General features: G+C 38.1%; 1 long non-coding RNA gene across 1 annotated transcript; it reads right to left on the reverse strand.

Annotated features, from left to right (window-relative positions):
* Positions 1 to 3,055: 3,055 nt before the first annotated feature.
* Positions 3,056 to 4,521, reverse strand: LOC309860416. The gene is made up of 3 exons (XR_014309354.1): positions 4,176 to 4,521; positions 3,657 to 3,722; positions 3,056 to 3,225 (listed from the first exon to the last, which is right to left on the reverse strand). It is a non-coding gene; the product is annotated as an uncharacterized lncRNA (long non-coding RNA).
* Positions 4,522 to 20,768: the final 16,247 nt, after the last annotated feature.

The following is a 20,768-nucleotide window of genomic DNA, read 5'->3' on the forward strand; positions in this document are numbered from 1 at the left end:
ATATATTTTAATGTGGCGTTGACTCAAATGGATGTGAATTTTAATGGGAAACTTCAAAGAAATTTCCCTCTTATGATGAGCTTCTTGGAGCCCTGCTTCAGACCCTTGGTGACGGGCAATCACTTTAGCTTTGGGACTTTCGCAAATAAAACATTGGCAAAAATGAGCCAACTTCTTTATCCTACTCTTCTAAAAACACCCTACTTAAAGAGGGGCCTTGCTTTGTAGAGTGCAACCCACAACAATAGACTGTGAGTCTGTACGGAGAGACAGCATACTGAGTGGGGTCCCCCTGGATGTAAGATGGGACACCTGAGATTATTTTCCACGCCCATCCCTTTGTTGCTGGACGGAAGGCAGACACATAGCTCCCTTTCCCCTGCAAACTTGCTTTCCTCCTCTATGAAATGCAGATGGTGGCCACTGCCTGCCTGGGTCTTTGTGGGCATTAACTGAGACAATGAAGGGAACTTTGCTTGTCGATATTGTTGTACATGGGATTTTCTGCAGTACAGAATCAGCACTGATTTCTGAAGGGAGGTACTTCAACCTTGTAGGGACACGTGGAAAGACGGCGCATCATAAATTGTCCCACTGTGTAAAACACAGCTGGTAGCACTGCTGAGCACCGGCTGGTTGAATGAAGACCAGACACTGGGGAATACTAAGTGGGACTAAAGATGAAACTGATCTAAGGAACTCCACGTCTAATTGAGAACGTTACACAAGTGTCACCAAAGTGGGACAGCTAGCAAGCAACAGCAAGAACGTCCAGGTAGGCTGTGTGTTCAGACTTTAAAATAATAATTAAAAAAAAAAAACAAACAGATAGTCACAAGGAAGATTTATGGAGATCTAATGTATGTTTGTCCAAAGGACTTTATGTATAGCTATCACCTCAAAACTCCTAATGTTCAAAAGTTGTCTTTATTAAAAAAAAAAAAAAGTCTTTATTTTGTACTGAAGCATTGAGGCTTAACAAGAAGAACAGGCTCTTACCTAAGATCTTACTATGACTATGTCTGTACCCAGATTTGGGTGACTTCAAGGCCCATGACTAAGGGGCTTTCCCAGGGAGCCATGTCATGTGGGGAGCCGGTATGTGAAGGTTCCTGAGACAGCCCAATGTCCTCTGCCCCCCACCCCCTGGGCACCAGGGCTCCTAGATCCCTTACTGTGCCTCAATTTCTGCATTTGTACAATAAAGGGATAGACTTAGATGATCTCAACTCTGGATTCTAGATATACTTGTGAAAAGGGAAATGAGGTGGATTTAACCTCATTCTTGAGAAACTTCTGGTATGATCTGAAATCTTTATTCTAAATGGAATGAAAAAGGGCATGATACCACCCTACACCAGGTCTCATTTATCTTCCAGGAAACGATGCCTTTATTTTGGAAAAATAGATGTAGTAAAAAAAAAAAAAAAAAGAAGAAGAAGAAGAAGAACCCTCAACTCATCCTTGCTTTAAATAAATGTTGAATATATGTGTATTATATACACATATATATATGCCATATACATATATATATTATATATAATATAAAATATAGATATCCATATATAATATATCTGGTATCTACATTCATAAGTCTGTGCATATGCATGCAAACCTGTATCATTATTGTAATTTTTATGAACCTGCTTTAATTTCAGTGTGACTTTCCCTCTCCTATACTCGAAGCTTGGAACTCGGAGCTCTGAGTAGGGAGACATCTGCAGCTTTTACTCCTTTCTTCGCCATCTTTAGAAGTTGTTGCTACTTGTTTTCCAGCTATTTCATAGTTCCTAACTTTGCTTAAAAGCATTTCTAATTCCTCACATTTAAAAGTGGATTGCAAATGAAGTTTAATACGGAATGTTTTGTACCACGAAAACTAATGCCCCATTTTTCCCCCCTAATGAATGCCAAAATCATCACAGACTCAAGGCTCATGAATAATGTATATCATCCAATTAAGTGCAAATGCTGTTCAGTTCTTGCAACGGGTATGTGATGCCAGTTCTGGCCTTAGAATGGGCACTGGGGCTGGGTCTGGGAGAAAGGGCCAGGGAGGGTGTGTGTGTGTCTGTGTGTATGTGTGTGTCTGTGTGTATGTGTGTGTCTGTGTCTGTGTCTGACAGCTAAGCCCCCACCACTTGTAGCCTGCTCGTTATGCCCTGGGAGTTAAACTTCCCATGCATGAGTCCACAGAGATGTGTTTTTTCCTGACCATAAATAGAACTCATCTTAAATATCTAAATCCCCAGTCCTCACAGGATCGGAAGCTCTGGCCTGGTCACACTGTCCTCTGCTTTTAAAACCATCAACTCTAATTGGCCAGCTGACCCGTCTCCCCAGGCTGGACTGCTTCAGAAGGTCAGCTTCTAGAGGCCATCTCTCCAAGGAAGCTACAGCTGTGATTCTGTGGGTTCCTGATGTTATTCTTTTGCCTCCTGATCAAGATGTCATTCTTCACCAAAAGACCCTGGGAGCCTTTCTCATAAATGCGGTGTGTTTCTCAATCTTCCACTGCCAGAAACACAGAGCTGTAATATAAGTCATTACTTCCCCAAACCTTGAAAAGGTGGTCATTTCACGTATCTGAACCTCAGGTTTCTGATCAGAAACAGAAGACGGTAACAACAATTGTATCCCTAGGCAGGTATACAGATCTGGGTGGGGGTTACCTGTCAGTCCTGAAGCTTCTTGCAAATGTTTGTAATTACCCTCTTTGCTTTGAGTACAGAGACATCCTCACTTACAGCTTCATGACCGGACATGACAAATCTCCAGGACCTGGGCTGGCCTGAGCCTGATTAATGTTGTTCATAAAAATATTCATCCATCAAGGTTTCCATTTGTAGCATTTAGTTGTGCCAAATAAGAGCCAGCCACTGGTTTCTTAGAATTATACCATCTAATAACGAATGCTGGAGACAGAATTTTTTTTTTTTTTTTTTTTTTTTTTTTTTTTACCCTGAAATCTCTTCTTATAACTCAGGGCTGATGAGTGCTGCCCTACATTTCTCGATGGATCCAATTTAACACCAGACGAAGCAGTGACTCAGACTAACTTAAATATCTCAAGACGAGTTTCACCTTTTCCTCTGAGGCCGTATCAGTTCAATTGCATAAGTGCAAATTTATTGAAAGTGGTTTGGTGCTTAGCTTTTCTCTATTGGCAGTAATGGAGTTTAAATTTATAGCAGGCTGATGAATTTCAGATAAGAGAACCATTACCTTACAACAACATTAAGGAAAAATATATAACTCCGATTGCTGAACCTCGAATGCGTATTGTTTGAATGAGGGGAGATGGATGAGGTGGGCTGACATTTGCAAATGCAATTCCTTTCCATCCTCACGGTGCTAGCCCAGGAGTTTGAAAGCATGGCATATTCCAGAAAGGGCTTGGGATAGTTCTGCATTACAAGTGCATTATAACAAAATAGCAGGAGTAGAATATCATCTAGAGGTGAGGGATTTTTTCTTCTCTTTAGTAATATAATTGGAGGTGTCTTTTGGCAATGCACCAAGACTGTTATAGGGCTTAGGTCGTTCGTTTGGTACTTGTAATGTGCCTCTCCCATATGTTATTTTCTTTTTACTACATGGCGTTGTCTTCCCGCGGAGTGGGACTCTGGCATGGTGGAGATGAAAATGAAGGATACTCAGGATGAACGAGTAAAGCCTCAGAGAGACTGGGAGGCCCAGGCTTCTCTGTTTCCTTTAAGCTCCTGGTATAAGAAAAAAATAAGGAGAAACACTGACACAGAGTTATGAAAATCATAGTATATGTTCCAATGGTTATGCTAAACAAGTTAACTCTTTAAGTTAAAAAAATATATATTGTGCTGGGTGCGAAGGGGGCTCAGTTAGTTAAGCATCTGACTCTTCATTTCAGCTCAGGTCATGATCGCAGAGTCATGAGTTCGAGCCTTGATCACGATGGGCATGGAGCCTACTTAAAAAAAAAATGTGCTATGTCTAGGATAATCACCAAATTAATAAAATGGGGATTATGGAGACTATTTTTCCAAAATTGAGCACAAGTTTCTGGTCCTGTGATGAACCTTATTTTTTCTCCTGTTCTGCCATGATCTTGGCAGCTGTATGAATAAGCTCACTCGGAGATAGAGTTGAAGTCTAAATGTAGGATCCTTTGTGGGTTTACGTGTCACATAGCCTACCTGTAAAACCCTTACAGACAAGTCTTCCAAAAGGTGTCATTCTTGGGCAAGTTCTCCTTGGCTCTTGACCTCCTTGTAGATAAGATGCACGTGTGTCCAAGGCAGGGTAGAGGTGGGGCACGGTCAGCACTGCAACAGTACCGGTGAGACCTCAGACCCAAAGGCCTCCATCCATTTCCTCAAGAGGAGGGACCTTCCCACTGGTGGGGGAGGAAGGTAGTTTCTCCCACAGCCTCCAAGGAAGCCAGGCGCTCTTGGATGGTTCCTCTGGTTTCTTCGCTCCGTCTGAAGTCTGCAGTTGGCACCGCACAGGACCGACTAGTCACAGCCTGCCTGGAGGAGAAGAAATAAGAAAAAGGACATTCCATTTCCCCCATCTTCCTGAGGAGGCAGTGGCCCAGGGAGATGAAACCAGGAAGGTGGCCTCTGCCCCAGCGCTGCTGGCAGAAGAGAGAAGGGTAGGATCCCATACAGGGGCCTTTCTGTGTGGCTTGCACGCTCTGTTCTAGGACACCAGAGGAAGGCCAGCACTTAAAATGCAGTTAACTTCAGGAGAGAAACGTCAGTGCTCTGTAAGTAATACCAGAGGGAATTGTATGGAAGGAGTCTTTTGTTTTGCAGTTGTACACACAGCAAATTTGAAAGAAAGGGGACGGAATTCAGTTGGCTAGTTGTTTATTTGGAAAAGAACTGGCTATTAACTGAACTCAGCAAAGTTTGAATGAAATTAAATAGGCAAACAGCTTGATGTTGTGCCAGCAGTTTTCTCGGCTAACAAACAGCTCTGGGTGAAGCCCAACACTTGGAAAGGTTCATACGGTCATTTTGGTTCGAAGCAGTCAGCTATGGTCCCTGGTCATAAGAGCACAACAGGAAACACCCAGACTAATGTGGCCTTCGGTGGAAAATAGTATTGCACACACAAATTGCAGAACAGTATCCAATGTTGCACCAAGAACGTCAATTACAATTTTAATTTGGAGGCTCTGAGGCTCTATCGATAACCCTAAGTTGTTTGTTTGGTTTTTGTTACTGTAAGACAATGGTACACAATAAAATAATAAAACTAAGCGTAAGAATGATCACATTCCATTTTGATTCACAGACTCCTATAATTTTTAAAGTGAAAGAAAAACGAGAGATCATTTAGTTCATTTTTTATATTTTACAGATGGAGAAACTGAGGCCCGCAGGATGATCCAAAGCACCGTCCCTAGGGTGCCCATTCCACCTTATTCTCCCCGAGTGTCTTGGCTGACAGAAATTGACATCACAAAGCTTCAGAATTAGGAAGGACAGATTACTTTTTTCGGTCCCATTTTAATTTTTCTCCAAACTCATAAAATATCATTAGAGTGCTTTTTAATTTTTTCTGAAAAGCAGGAAATCGTAAGATTGATAAATAGTTTAATGTGAACCTGATGGCTTGATTAATTAATCACCAAGCAGAGGAACCACTACAATTCATATGTCAATTCAGACTATTTTCGGGAAATGATTTGAATCAATTGCTAATGAAATTGAGAAATTTAGGAGCCGCTTTCTGACTTCCAAATGACAGGGCTCATATTTAACTCAAGAGACATGACAGTTAATGACAACATAAAAAGTGCCATGAATTATTTTCCAGATCATGGGAAAATTACAGCATCTCTCCATTGAAACAGCTCTCAGCTCATCAGCATGAAAATAAACAGCCTTAATCACATGCTAACAAATCTTAGATGCTGTTTAAAATCTAGCTTCTTTTTGAAATAAACAAAGACCATAATCCTTAGAAATAATTGTAATATTTCATAACCTCTTCCTTAACACAGAGTGATAGATGAACCCAGTCTAACTGATAATACAGCTGAAGCCTATGGAAAAAAAAAATTGGATCATCATTCTTAGATCTAATTATTTTAAACCCTTAAAATAGGTTGAGTTGAATTTTTCTTTTCTGTTTTAATTCATAGACTGAGCTTTCTAGTCCTGTTGATGTTTAAAAGGGATCTCTTTCCATAACTTTTCATTTACATACAAACTCTTTAATTAATTTAAAGTTTCATTCAGATACAACAAGACAGTTATTATGTCATAATGAAGTATCAATGAAAAGTGCACTGATCAATATTTAATCTGATTAAGGTGTATAAATGGCAATATTATTATGTAATTAACTCAAAACAGGATAAGTAATACATGCATGTTTAAATTTTTATTAATATATTTGTTAAGGATTTTTAGATCATGCTGTTTTATGGGCTTACTTGAGAGATATAAAATTAAAATGTTTGTCAAGATGCTACTGGTGCAACTATTAAATGTGGCTCTTAATCATCTTAACAGTCCTTAAGGTTCCCTTGCAGTTCTAATAGTCTCACTAAGGATGAAAGATGGTCTGCCACAAACAAGAGTCCACATGTAAAACCTTTCTGCAGTTGTCTTTTTGGTGTTGTTGTTTTGTTTTGTTTTAAGTTCCCATGCTGCTTTGCAAGGATGATATATACTAGTGCTTGCAGATGCAAGAAAATCTGAAATACGTTAATACTTCTAAGAACATTCTTTTAAAGATCTGTATGTTGCTAGAGAGAAAAATGTATTGAACAGTAAATATCACTGGATTACTCTATACGTCTCATGGGACTTTTAATTACCCAGTTTCACAAATTCCTATAATAATATAATAATTGCAACTTGGGGGGAGAACTTTAGTGGGACAGTGACCAACTCATATAAAGACCATAATCGATCCATATGACTTTCAGAGCTTCAAATACATACCATTTCAATATGGGAAAACATTTAAACAAGGGTCCTTAAGCCAAATGGAAAAGGTCACTACGTATAGACATTAACACGAGTAGTGCTATGGAATGTACATTTGCGCTGAGTAAATTAGGGTGAAGAATGTGTTCAAAGTTACAACACTGAAGCTCTTTTTTAGGGTCACTGCTCAGAAAATTTGCAATCACTTGTGAGTCCCGAAATTCTATAAGCAAACCTAGCTCTTGAACAAGAGAACCATCTACTGGAATCTACCCATTTCTTATACAAGTAGATGTGTTTAGAGACTCTCTCTTTGGTCCTTGTGGAAAACCCAAAACCCGGGGAGACTTTATCTAAATAAATATAAAGATTACATTTGGTGGAATGATGATTTTATTCCAAAGACTTCCATTGCTTCCCTCAATCCTACCATTTTATCGTGGAAGGAATATAGGAGTTACTGGGACAATTTATTTTTCTCCGCCATTCCTAGTATGTATATCTTGCCTAAATGTTGGAATGGCATTTCTATGTTTTTATCTCTGTGAATGAGGGAGTGAGGGATAACTCATACCTTATGATCCCCCATCTCTCCTATGAGTGATGATAACAACAGGGTTGAGTCATCATATATTATATACACAACATATTTTTCTTCCTCTCTCTTGAGAAGGGCTGCAAATGCTGAAGATGACAGTTATGGAAGATGAGAAAGCCATAAAAGGTGTGGGATAAGATGATCCAAAGAGAAGTAAACTTTTAAATACTTTTGTGTGACTGTGTTGGTAATGAAGCCATTGATACGTGCATGGCAAGCTAACAAGGAAGGCTGAAAACAATTACATTCCCCTCTACATTCCCGTTTGGGGGGGGGGGTTAACCATAATTAGAAATATCTTGAGTTTACAGTTCCTACTGTGTTGCAAATCTTTTCTAGCTAGACAGCTTTTAGGACTAAGCTGTTGTTAAGGCAAGTAAGGGAAAGATTCACAAAGCCTTTCGTTTTGTAGGCTCATGTCTGATCCCAGCTCGACAGAGGGGGCTAAGGGATCTGCAATCAGTCTTAGAGCAAGCCGGCAGCCTGCACCTGTGGATGGGTGTATGGGGAAGGCAGCTAACCTCTTCCCATTCTGTCTCCTCACAACAATGGTGAAAAGAGAATAATGCAAATTTTTTAAAATTCTGAATATCAAAGCTGATATATTAAAGGTTCTTTGCCAATAAAGGAACAAGCAATCTTTAATTTCAAGGAAAAGGTAACAAAGGAAACCCAGAAAAAAAAGAGGGGGGAATTTTGGTTGGGATCAAAGAACACGGCTGGGTTATTCAGGAGATTTTCCTTATACAGCCACTTCTGATTTTGATGAATGAAAGTTTTGAGTGGTCTCTTATATTATCCTCAGCTTTTCTTTCCAAAGAAAAATGGTTCTTTCTTTTTTCTGGTATTCCTGGAGTCTGTCTTTTTTATTATTATTATTATCAGCTTTATTGAGTTACATTTAACCTACAAAAACCATCAATTTAAAACGTGCAATTCTATGGTTTTGGCAAATACAGATAGGCATGTAACAACAACAGTCAAGGTCTGGAATAATTTCCCCACCTCACAAGTATCCTCTGCCTCTTTGCTGTCAGTCCTTCTCATGCCAGCTCTAGGTGACCACTGGACTTCTTGCTGTGACTATTATTCTTTTTGCCTTTCCTAGAATTTTATTCCAGTGGAATCATACAATATGCAGTCTTTTGTATCAGGCTTCTTTCACTTATCATAATGCTTTTAGGATTCATCATGTTCTTGATTATTTTGAAATAATATATGGTATTCCTCCAATGGACATGTCACACTATGGTTAACCCACTCACCGACCTATATACCTTTGGGTTTTTCCAGTTTTTAGCTAGCTATTAAGAACAAAGCTGATATGGGGTGCCTGGGTAGCTCAGTGGGTTAAGCCTCTACCATCGGCTCAAGTCATGATCTCAGGGTCCTGGGATCGAGTCCCACCTTGGGCTCTCTGCTCAGCAGGGAGCCTGCATCCCCCTCTCTCTCCTCCTGCTGTTCTGCCTACTTGTGATCTCTCTGTCTAATAAATAAATTTTTAAAAAACTTTAAAAAGTTAAAAAAAATAAAGCTGATATGAATATTTTGGTACAAGTTTTTCATACATATGAAACAAACAGATACATGCTTTCATTTTCCTTGAATAAATACTCAGAAGTGGAAATGCTGGTCAAATGGTAAAGGTATGTTTAACCTCATTAGAACTGCCAATATGATTTCTTAAAGTGAGGGCATAGCTTTGTGTTTACACCAGCAATGAGAGGCCTGTTTCTCATCCTCACTGACACTTAAGTTTTTGGTCTTCCATTTTCGATGTTCTACTGGATGTGTGGTAGTATTTCATCTGGTTTTAATTTCCCTTTCAATTTTGTAAGGATACTTAGCAACTTTTCGTTCCTTCTCTCGTCACATACAACCTTTAGTGAAGCAACTATTCAAACCATTCGCTGTTTTAAAAAGTATTTTTTCTTACTATTTTATAGTAAGAGCTCTTTATTTATGGTGAATACAAGTTATCAACTATGCTTTGTGAATTTTCTCCCAGAAGGTATTTGCTCTTTTATTTTCATAATAGCATATTTCTTAATTTTTTTAATTAAATTTATTTATTTTCAGCATAACAGTACTCATTATTTTTTCACCACACCCAGTGCTCAATGCAATCCGTGCCCTCTATAATACCCACCACCTGGTACCCCAACCTCCCACCCCGCCCCGCCACTTCAAACCCCTCAGATTGTTTTTCAGAGTCCATAGGGCCATCTGTACCCCAATGTTTATAGCAGCAATGGCCACGGTCGCCAAACTATGGAAAGAACCAAGATGCCCTTCAACGGATGAATGGATAAGGAAAATGTGGTCCATATACACTATGGAGTATTATGCCTCCATCAGAAAGGATGAATAACCATGAAAGACATATTTCTTAATTTTAATGAAGACCACATCATCATTTTTTGTCTTGTTATGCTTCATGCTTTTTTTTTTTTTTGGTGTCCTATCAAGAAAGCTTTGCTTAACTCAAGGCCACAAAAATGTTCTCCATTAGATTTTTCTAGATTTCCTAGATCTTTCCTAGTTTTCACTCTTTAGTCCTGTGATCCATGATGACTTATTTATTATGTATGGTGTGAGATAACAGGGGAGGTTAATTTTTTTTTGATATGAGGTCCAGTTGTTTCAGCACCACTTGATAAAAAGAATTTTCTTTTTCCCATTGAATTACCTGGCAGGTTTCTTGCAAATCAATTAACCATATAGGTGTGAGTCTATTTCTAGACTGTCTATTCTATTCCATTAAACTCTACATCTATCACACTATCTTAATTACTGTAGCTTAATAGAAAGTCTTGCCAATAGGTTACATACTCCAGTGATCCTCACTTTCAAAATTGTCTTGACTATTCTGGCCTTTGCATTTTCATACAATTTTGAATCAAATAATCAATTTCTTTAAATATCCCATTGAGATTTTGACTGAGACTATTATTTCATTGAATCTCAAGATTAATTTTGTAAAATTTGACATTATAGCATTATTCGGTCACCAGATGTATGAATACTGTACGATTCTCCCAGTAATAGTTGGTAACTAAAACACCCAGATTGTTCTATATTTATCTCTATGTAATGCTTACAATATTGCAAATGGTATCATTTTTAATTACAGCTCCAAATACTTGATTGCTACTATATAAAAATTCAGTATTATATTGTGACATTATATTCTGCCATCTTAGTTAAATCACTCATTAGTTTGCCTACCTTCTTGTAGATTTCTTGGATTTTCTACATAAATGATCCTATTGTCTGCAAATAAGTATAGTCTTCCTCATTCCTTTTAAATCATTTTACTTTTAGTTTTTTTTCTTGCCATATTGCACTGGTTAAGATCTCCTGTACAACATTATAACAGAGATAGTGACAATAGACATCCTTGTTTATTTCCTATCGTAGGCACGAAACTTTTGGTCTTATGAATGACACAGCTGCAGGTTTTTCATCAAGTTGAGGAACTTTCCTTTCTACAGCTGTGCGAAATTTTAAATCATAAGTTAATAGAGAGGCTGAATATACTTATCCATATCATTTAGGTATCAGTTATTCCAAAATTGAGTCAATGATTCAATGCAATTCCAACCAGATTTTCAAAATGCTTTCCAGTGGAAATTGAAAAGCTGTTTGTAACATTTTCGTGGAAATGTAAAGGATCTAGAAATGCTAATACAACTTAGAAAAAGCTTACTTGAAAATTTGGAGGAACCATACTATCTGATTTCAAGATTTATTATTAAAGAAAATATTATTATAAAGTTGTAGTATTCAAAGAAGTGTGATATTAAAGTCAAGATAGATGAACAATGGAACAAAATAGAGAAACTAGAAGTAGACCACCCCTTGTAGATATGGTTAGTTTCCCTCTTTCAAAAAAGAGGGAAAAGTTACTTGGTGGAGAGTAAAGTGCCATTTTAACAAATGATGCTGGGAAAAGTGACATCAATACAGAACAAAACAAAAACAAAACTTTAATTCATATCTTGTAATATTTACAGAAATTAATTCACAATGTATTATGGACATAAACACCTGAAACTATAACAGTTCTGGAAGAAAATGAAGAAGAACATTTTTCTTAGATATAATACTAAAAGGAGGGGCACCAGGGTGGTTCAGTCATTAAGCGTCTGCCTTCGGCTTGGGTCATGGTCCCAAGGTCCTGGGATAAAACTCCACTTTGGGCTCCCTGCTAAGTGGGAAGCCTGCTTCTCTCTCTCCCACTGCCCCTAGTTGTGTTCCCTCTCCCTCTGCCTCTCTCTCTCTGACAAATAAATAAATAAATATCTTTTTAAAATTACTAAAAGGAGAAGCCATTTAAAAATGATAAACTAGACTATATCCAAATTAAAGACTTCTGCCCTTTGAATGATATATTAAGAGAATGAAGAGACAAGACACAGATTGGGAGAACATATTTGCAAATCATATACCTAAACATATCTAAATTACAGGACTTGTATCCAGAATATATAAAGAACTCCAAATATCTCATTATAGGAAACAAATAATCCAATACTAAATACCCACAGACCATTAAGAGAGAGAATAGAAGTCCCAACATGTAACAGATGTTGTAGAGGAAGGAAGGGAGAGAATAAAGGGAAAATAATATTCCAAAAGACCACTGATAATTTCTAAAAATGAAAGAAAGGCATGCATTTAAATTAAGAGGGATGGCAGAGCCAAACTAAAATACAAACCCCACTACCACCAATGCTGACATATTAGAGATCTACCACAGGACATTAGCAAGAGAAAATCTACTTATCTTTACAACTTTGCTTCAGAACTTACTTTAAGAAATCAGGTAACACTAGATTTGTCATCAACAATATTGGCCACAAGAAGACAATGGAGCACTTATAACTGCTCAGGAAAATACTTTAATTCTAGAAATCTATACACACACATTGTGATTTCAGAGTGAGTTTGGACATCAAAGGTCTATAACTTTAGATTGTTTCTGAAAATAACTGCTTCTCAGAGGATGAACTACATCAGGAAAGAAAATGAATCCAGACATAAGCAGGAGTATATGGGAAGATACAGTCAACTGAGAAGGAAGAACCACTGGTTGTCAGGTCTAAGTACATATTTATTATGGAAAAAAAAAAGAATTTTAACAGTAATATGAGCTAAAATTCCAGGCAGCTACCACATGGGTTGGTAGAAGCTAGGGGGAAAAGTGAGGAAAATGAAAGTGTTCTATGGTTTTTTACATTGCTCTAGAGGAAAGACAGTTACTAATTAACTGAATCAAGACTTTTAAAGAAATAAAAACTACAACTAATTACAGAATTGTTTCACATAGGGAGTGCTCAGTGAATGTTGTTTTTCCATAATAGCTCTTGACAAAGTTTACCATATTTTGGATATGACATTTTGGGGGGGAGGGCAGTAGTAATGACTTTTTTCACCTGAAATGCACTAAGTAAATATACTTTAAGATGTGGTATTTCAATGTTATGTTTTTAAGCAAAGACACATTAAGCAATTTATTAGACACACTTCCTAGTTAGAGAATATCATATGGAATGAATTTAAACTGTGGGTCATGGTTCAATGAACCAAAACATTTTTATTTGGGAATATATGCCAAGTAAGAAGGATAAAGAACAGCTTCCTCTTCATCTCGTCAGTCTGTTGAATATGTGTGCATTATCCGTATGTTTCGATGTGCTTTTGGATTTAGCCTTCATTTTCTTAGACAGATGTTTTTCTGTCCTTTGATTTTATTTCTAAGAGCTTGCAAGATAAAACATGAACTCTAAAATGTTAACTAAGAAAGAGGTACAGAACGATGAGGACACCTTCCAGAAAGTGAATCCTTGCACCTCTCCTCCACCATCTAGCACGCATTCTGGAATTTTCTTTTCATCTTATAGTCAGCACAACAAACTTGTATTACATTATATATCTTATTGGTTTTAATGATTGCTTCTACCTTATATAAAGTTGTTCAACTTGTTCAATTTACACATTTTTCTGTTTGTGCAAATTGTGTGGGTCTCTAGGGTTGAAATGGAGCACATTTTTTTTTCAGTAAAATTGGTAGATATGAGTCTATCTCTTTCAGCTGACACTTAAAGAGCTACAAGCTATCACTTAAGCCATTAATAAGAAAAAGCTGCACAAAGTAAAAATCAACAATTGTTCTTAAAGCTATCAGAGAACTTAGGTACCAGAGCATACGGCCACTCCAAAATCTAGAGACAGGTGCATCCAGAGAGATACAGCACTAGAGACATACTTACCTGGAGCTGAAGCCACTAGAAGCCATAAATTGTGAAACTCCTTCCTTTACTAGTGATTCTGATTGCTATAGTCTGAGTGCTAACTAGCTTGATCATGACAAACTGCTGGGTGCTGCAGTCAGAGAGCCCACACACTTTCTTGGGTTTTCCTTCCAGGAAACCCACAGATTCTCGCATTGAGGATCCAAGAAAAATCTTCTATGGGGCTGACAAAGGGAGGGGAAAAGCAGCAAACAATCCTCTCCTTTCCTTTTCCATAATAAAGGCTTATTTAATCTCAGAGATGAAATACTTCATGACACAGCAATACGGAAAATTTCTCTCACCCGAGGAAAGAGATGTCCTTTCCACCTTACTCTCTTCTAGCACTTGTATGTCACTGAGGGAAGAGAGGAAAAATGAACTGGGACAGAGCTTCAAGGAAATGTCTTTGAAACTTGACACAGGGAAAGTGGGGGGAAGTTGTATGTCTTGAGGAGGGACAGAAACACTTGTGAAGGCCACACTATGAGACAGAGGTCCACTAAATGACTGAGACGTCTTCCCTCGCCCACACCCAACCACCACACCAGCAAACCTTTGGTATAACAAAATTGCAGCTGAGAAAGCTGTAGGACGGAGACTGCCTCTGAGAAGTAATCCAAAGAGAAGGCTTAAAGCCAAGGGAGGAAAAAAAACAAAGATGCTAGACAGTTATGGAGTCTCTACTCCCTATAGGTACAGCAAACATTAAACACAGCCCAACTCATAGCCAGACAATATATATCCTCCATCCAAAATGTCTATTTACCTCAGGAGTTATTATTCATGCATGTCAATCTTCAGCATAAAAACGAAAAACCTATCAAAAGGCAAGGAAAAAACAGTTTGAGTAAACAAAGCAATCATCATAACCATATTTCAGATAGACGCAATTAACAGATAAGTAATTTAAATGAACAGAAAAGAAATTTTAAGTAACTGATTAATCTGTTAAGGATTCTAATGAAAAAAAGAAGAGAGACAACATACAAGATCAAATGGGTATTATTATCAGAGTGGGGAAAACTACTTTAAAAAATCAAAATAAAACATTAGAAATCAAAAACACAGAAATAAAGAATGTCTTTGACAGCTCCCAAGTGGGCACAACAGAGCTATAAAAAAACAAAACAAAACAAAAACAAAACAAAACAAAACAAAACAAAACAGTGAACTTAAAGATAGGGTAATAGAAACATCCCAAGTGAAACACAAACAGTAAAAAAAAGTTCATCAGAATATCCAAGAACTGTGAGGTCCAATTCTCACAAGCCAAGACTGTTAAAGAACATCCCAAACCCATAGTCATTTGTTTTGTAATCCAGTTGGGCTGAGCTGTTGGTTCCCAGACAAGTTTTCCTTCTGTAGACCTTTATGAAAGCTTGAGTGACAAGCTTTGTGAAATGGCTCCAGTCCTTCACTATCTCTGTCTTGTGCTCCCTGAAGGGAATCAGTTCTGAAGGTGATTCTAGAATCCATTTCAAAAATATGGGAGAAAAGACCGAAAATGACTCCAAGTGAAACATCTCTGAGGTTTCTTCAGGGCAAACTCCCTAAAGGGAGAGGAAAATTCATTCCCAAGGGGCCATTCTTTATCATAAGAGGGGAATCCTAGATTTCTGGAGTTGGAAAAAGCTGTGGACAACATCCTTGGACAAGAGGTGAAGATCATGTCCCAGAGAGATTAAACGACTTGTCCAAGGTCATGGTTTCTTAGTCCCAGAGAGGAAACAATACATTTTTCGGAAATAGCACCCTTCTTACATTTTAGTCTTTCACCCCTTTAGCAAATTTAACCTTTTCCATTCAGCTGGTGAGATAACCTACTGATCATACAAGCTAAATCAACACAAGGGACATATCTCAGAAAATGCCCCCAAACTGCTTTCCTTTTCATTGTTGAAAACTGTGAGATGAAAGTCTTTAATAACTCACTGCACAAGAGGACCATTACTGTCAGAATATACCACTCAGCCATATATTATAGCCTTTTACTTCTCCACACAAAATTGCTTTGAAATTTACATTTGCTATAAAGGATTCAAGTCCATCACTATTAATTTTCTTCTACAAATTATGTTTAATTATCACCTCTTTCCACCTAGGAAGAAACCCCTCTTGTACTCCTGTCTCCATATAGCTCTCAAGAAGAGTTTCCTCAGCATGAATCTTTGATGCTGATTTTATATCCCTTACTTGCCCTTCCTCATCAAACTCACACAGCCTACTTAGAGATATGGAAATGAATGGTTTGCCTGGCTCCGCATTTCCTGCATACATATGAAATCTGGTCTCTCTATGCAGGAAAAAAGAAAGCTAACATTTTCCAGCTTTAGCCTATGGACAATTAAGCTAGAAACATTCCATTTTAAAATTCAAAGCAGCTTTGAAAGTTGGCCCATGATTGATTGCTTAACAGCTCATATACTACGTCTACTAAAGAAACTTCTTAGAGATTCAGCTGTCTTTTTGCTGTTTCAAGAATCACCTTTATTCTCATGCAGTTTTGGAACCCTAGATAAAACTACTTTAAAAGAAATAGAGGAATCCAAAAATTATATTATTTTTTCCTTTAATTTTTATGCTTCCTTACTACATGGTATCATAAATAGCGTGGTGCTGGGAGTCAGAAACATCAACAGTCAGATCATAACTCGACCAAAAACTTCCACAACTTCAGGCAAATCACTTACCTCTGAGTCCCTGTCTCAGTCCCACCTTTCAAATTTAACTAAGTTTAACGTGTATTATGCTCAGCACATTCAAGGAATTCAAACCGTAATTGTCTTCCCCTTCCAAATTCAATGAAGCAGTACTTTTGTCTAAAAACTTTTGTCTGCAACTGATCAAAACCCAACTCAAACTAGCTGAAACAAAAAGGGAATTTACTGATTTACAGAACTAGGAAGTTCTGGCATGTCTCTCTGGCTTTAGACATAGCTGGATTAAGCTTCCCAAACAATGTTGTCATGGCTCTCGATTCAGTTTATCTCTGCTTGCAGTTGTTCTGAACTGACCAAATGCCTGGCAAAATAATCTGTGTAATTTATACAACTTTAGCCCCCTTTCAGCAGACCCTCAGTCGAGAAAACTGTCTCCTCCTATTTATATATCAAGTGCAGGGAAGTTTCTTTTTTTCTTCTTTTTTTTGTTTTTTCAGTATGCCAAGATTCATTGTTTATGTGCCATATCCAATGCTCCATGCAATACATGCCCTCTTTAATACCCACCACCAAGCTTACCCTTTCCCTGATCCATCTCCTCTCTAAAACCCTCTGTTTCTCAAAGTCCACAGTATCTCATGTTTCATCTCACCCTCTGATTTCTCCAAGCTCACTTCTCCTTTCCTTTTCCTGATGTCCTCCATGTTATTCCTTGTGTTCCACAAGTAAGTGAAACCATACAATAATTTACTCTCTCTGCTTGATTTATTTCACTCAGCATAATCTCCTCCAGTCCCATCCATGTTGATCCAAAAGTTGGGTATTCATCCTTTCTGATGGCTGAGTAATATTCCAATTGACCTTCCTAGAGTAGTGCACCCACCTCTATCCCAATCTCTGTGGCCATGTGGAAAAACTACTCTGTTTGGTGAACCTGAGTAAGAATCTGTCGTTGTCATGGAGAGCAAAGTACCATGATTTATAGTCTTATGGGGATTATATGGAGTGAGGGATCCTGATGAAATCAAAAGAATGACATTGGATATAATATGAGTGAAAAAATTGAAAATAAATAAATACTAAAACTTCCATTATGCTTGTCGTCAATCAACAAATAAGTATTTGACTTCTTTTTTCATGAACTGATTTTCTTTTTCTCCTCTAGATTGTCTTGTTCTGGGACTTAAAATTTATGCTAGGGATCAACAAACTACAATCCCCCCACCACCACCAATATGGCCCACTGCCTGTTTTGTAAAGAAAGTTTTATTGAAATACAGCCACATCATTCCCACAATGCCCATCATTCCTTAACATGTTGTCTATGGTTCTTTTCACACTACAACATCTGAGTTGATAGTTGCAACAGAGTTCATATAGACTGCAAAGCTTAAAATATTTACTATCTGGCTCTTTTCAGAAGACTGTTTACCAACCCCTGATCTATGTTTTAACAACAAAGGTAATGAGAGAGTCAGGAAAAAAATGCTTACTTAGAATATTTGCTTGAAATAAAATAGAAATATTGATGACAATTAAATGTTTATGTGATTTGCACTCACAGTCTGTTAGCAATAAAAGTATTTTAGAACTTAGAAGAATATATCTTGTCAAAAATTGTTCTCTACATAGTAGATGCTTAGTACACACTTTTAATCCATATTTAACAGCATAGCCAACCACTAAATTCACTCAAACCCCCAAATTAGGAGCCATTCTTGATTCACTCTTTTCCTTCATGCTCTAACTCATCCATATTTTCAAATCCTCCTAGCTCTGCCCTGAATAGCTCTACTTCTCTTCATCTTTTCAGCTTCTTCCCTAGTGCAAGCCAACATCATTTTTGTCTAGATGGATGCAATAGTTTTCTAATGAGTCTCCCTCCTCTTGTTCTTAATCATCTACACTACATAATCTCCTCAACAGCCAAGAGGGACCCTTTCAATAACAAATCAGGTAAAACTCTTTCCTTTGCTAAATCCATCCAATCATTTCCCTCTTTACTTAGACTGAAATTCAAATTCCTGTCCTTGGACTACTAGTCACTATGTTGACTGGCCCTCACCTACCTCTCAACCCTGACCAGATTAACTCTAACCTACTTAGCCCCCCTCCAGCTATGAAAAGCTTCTTTGGTGGGAGGAGTCAAGATGGCGGAGGAGTAGCTGACTGAGAGGACATCGGGTCACAGGAGTTCAGCTATAGTTATCAAACCACTGCAAACACCTACAAACGCAACGGGAGATCAAAGAGAAGAAGAGCAGCAATTCTAGAAACAGAAAATTGACCACTTTCTGAAAGGTAGGACCTGCTTGGAGAAGTGAAGCCAAAGCGACAGGAAGATAGTCTTTGGGGGGAGGGGCTGGCTCCCGGCAAGTGGTGAAGCAACAGAGCACAAAATTTGAATTTTTAAAAGTCTGCCCCACTAAGGGACATAGCTTCAGAGGCTAAGCATGGGTGGAGCCCTTGAAGGACAGTGTAGTCTCAGGTCCCGCGGGGTCACAGAAGGATCAGGGGTGTCTGAGTGTAGCAGAGCTCACAGGTATTGGAGCTGGGAAGCTGGCTGCAGAGACGGAGCTGAGTAGTGAGCTCTCAGCTCGGAGTTACCTTAAACTGTGACCTGCGGGACTGTCAGACCACTGCTCTTTGAGCAGGGACCCCACAAGTGGCAGATACAGGGAGACTCACCTTCCTTCTCTGGGGGCAGAAATCTGCTGGGTTTGGAGACTCCAAACCATACTGTGTGCCAGAGATAAAAATGCTCAGTCACAGGCTGGGTGAGCTCAGAGCACTGCCAGAGACCAGGGAGACCTGAGTGATTGAGCGCTATTCCCCAAGGGCGCACTGAGGAGTGCGGCCCTGAACTCGCAGCTCCTGGGCTCCTCCAGGCCGGAGACTGGAAAGCCGCCACTTTCATTGCCATCCTCCAGAGCTCTATGGAAAACATTCAGGGAGCAAAGCTCCTGAGAGCAAACCCAGAAACCCGAGCAGATTACTTAGCCCAGCCCCTGGCAAGGGCAGCACAATTTTGCCTAGGGCAAAGACATTTAAGAATCATTGCAACAGGCCCCTCCCAGAGGAGATCAGAAAGAACATCCAGCCAAGACCAAGCTCACTGATCAAGGAGAACAGCAGAATTCCAGTCAGGGGAAAGCAAAGCTTTCCTTTTCCTCATGAATTCAAAGGAATTCATGGCTTTCTCCCCACTATTCTTCAGTTTTGCAAAGTTAATTAAATTTTTTTAATTTTATTATTTTCTTATTCTACTTTTTAAAATTTTTCCTTTTTCCTCTTTTAATGTTTTTTTAACTAGTTTATCTTAACAATATCTTTCTTTAAAAATCTTTTTAAACCTTTATTATTAAAGTCATATTTTATCCTTCATTGTATCTAACTTTATTTTTTGTATACATATAGGGTTTTTCCCTTCTAAAAAATTTTTGGGATACAATTTCTTCTAATAGATCAAAATATACCCTAACTCTAGCACAGGGCTTTGTTTTAGTCTCCAGCCTGAGCAAATTCTCTCCACTTTCTTTTCTTTCTTTTTCCAACCAACTTATCTCATCAATTCTTTTTTTTAGAATTTTTTAAAAATTTTCATCCTTACAGTGATATTCCATCCCTTCATCGTGTTTACCCTTATTTTTGTGTATATATAAGTTTTTCTTTCTTTAAAAAATGTTGGGAGGTAGTTTCTTCTAAGACATCAAAATACACCCCAAAATCAAGTGGGTGGCTCTATTGTATTCACCAGTCTAAAATTAATATATATTTTTAAAATATGTTTTTAAAATTTTTTTAAACTTTTTTTACACCCTTTTATCTCCCCCTGATTTGGGGTCTCTTCTGATTTGGTTAGCATCCATGTTTCTGCCACCCTTTTAGTATTTTATTCTCTCCTGCATATATTTTATTTGAATAAAATGACAAGGTGGAAAAACTCACCACAGAAAAAAGAACAAGAGGTGGTACCAAAAGCCAGGGACCTAGTCAATACAGACATTGGTAATATGTCAGAACTAGTGTTCAGAATGACAATTCTCAAGGTGCTATCTGGGCTTGAAAAACGTATTGAAGATGTTAGAGAAATGCTGTCTGGAGAAATAAAAGCACTTTCTGGAGAAATAAAATAACTAAAATCTAGCCAAGCTGAAATCAAAAAAGCTATTAATGAGGTGCAATAAAAAAATGGAGGCTCTTACTGCTAGGATAAATGAGGCAGAAGAGAGAATTAGTGATGTAGAAGACCAAATTTCAGAGAATAAAGAAGCTGAGCAAAAGA

This window comes from Mustela nivalis (genome assembly GCF_964662115.1).
Source record: "Mustela nivalis genome assembly, chromosome: 2".
In the NCBI taxonomy this organism is placed as follows: Eukaryota; Metazoa; Chordata; class Mammalia; order Carnivora; family Mustelidae; genus Mustela; species Mustela nivalis.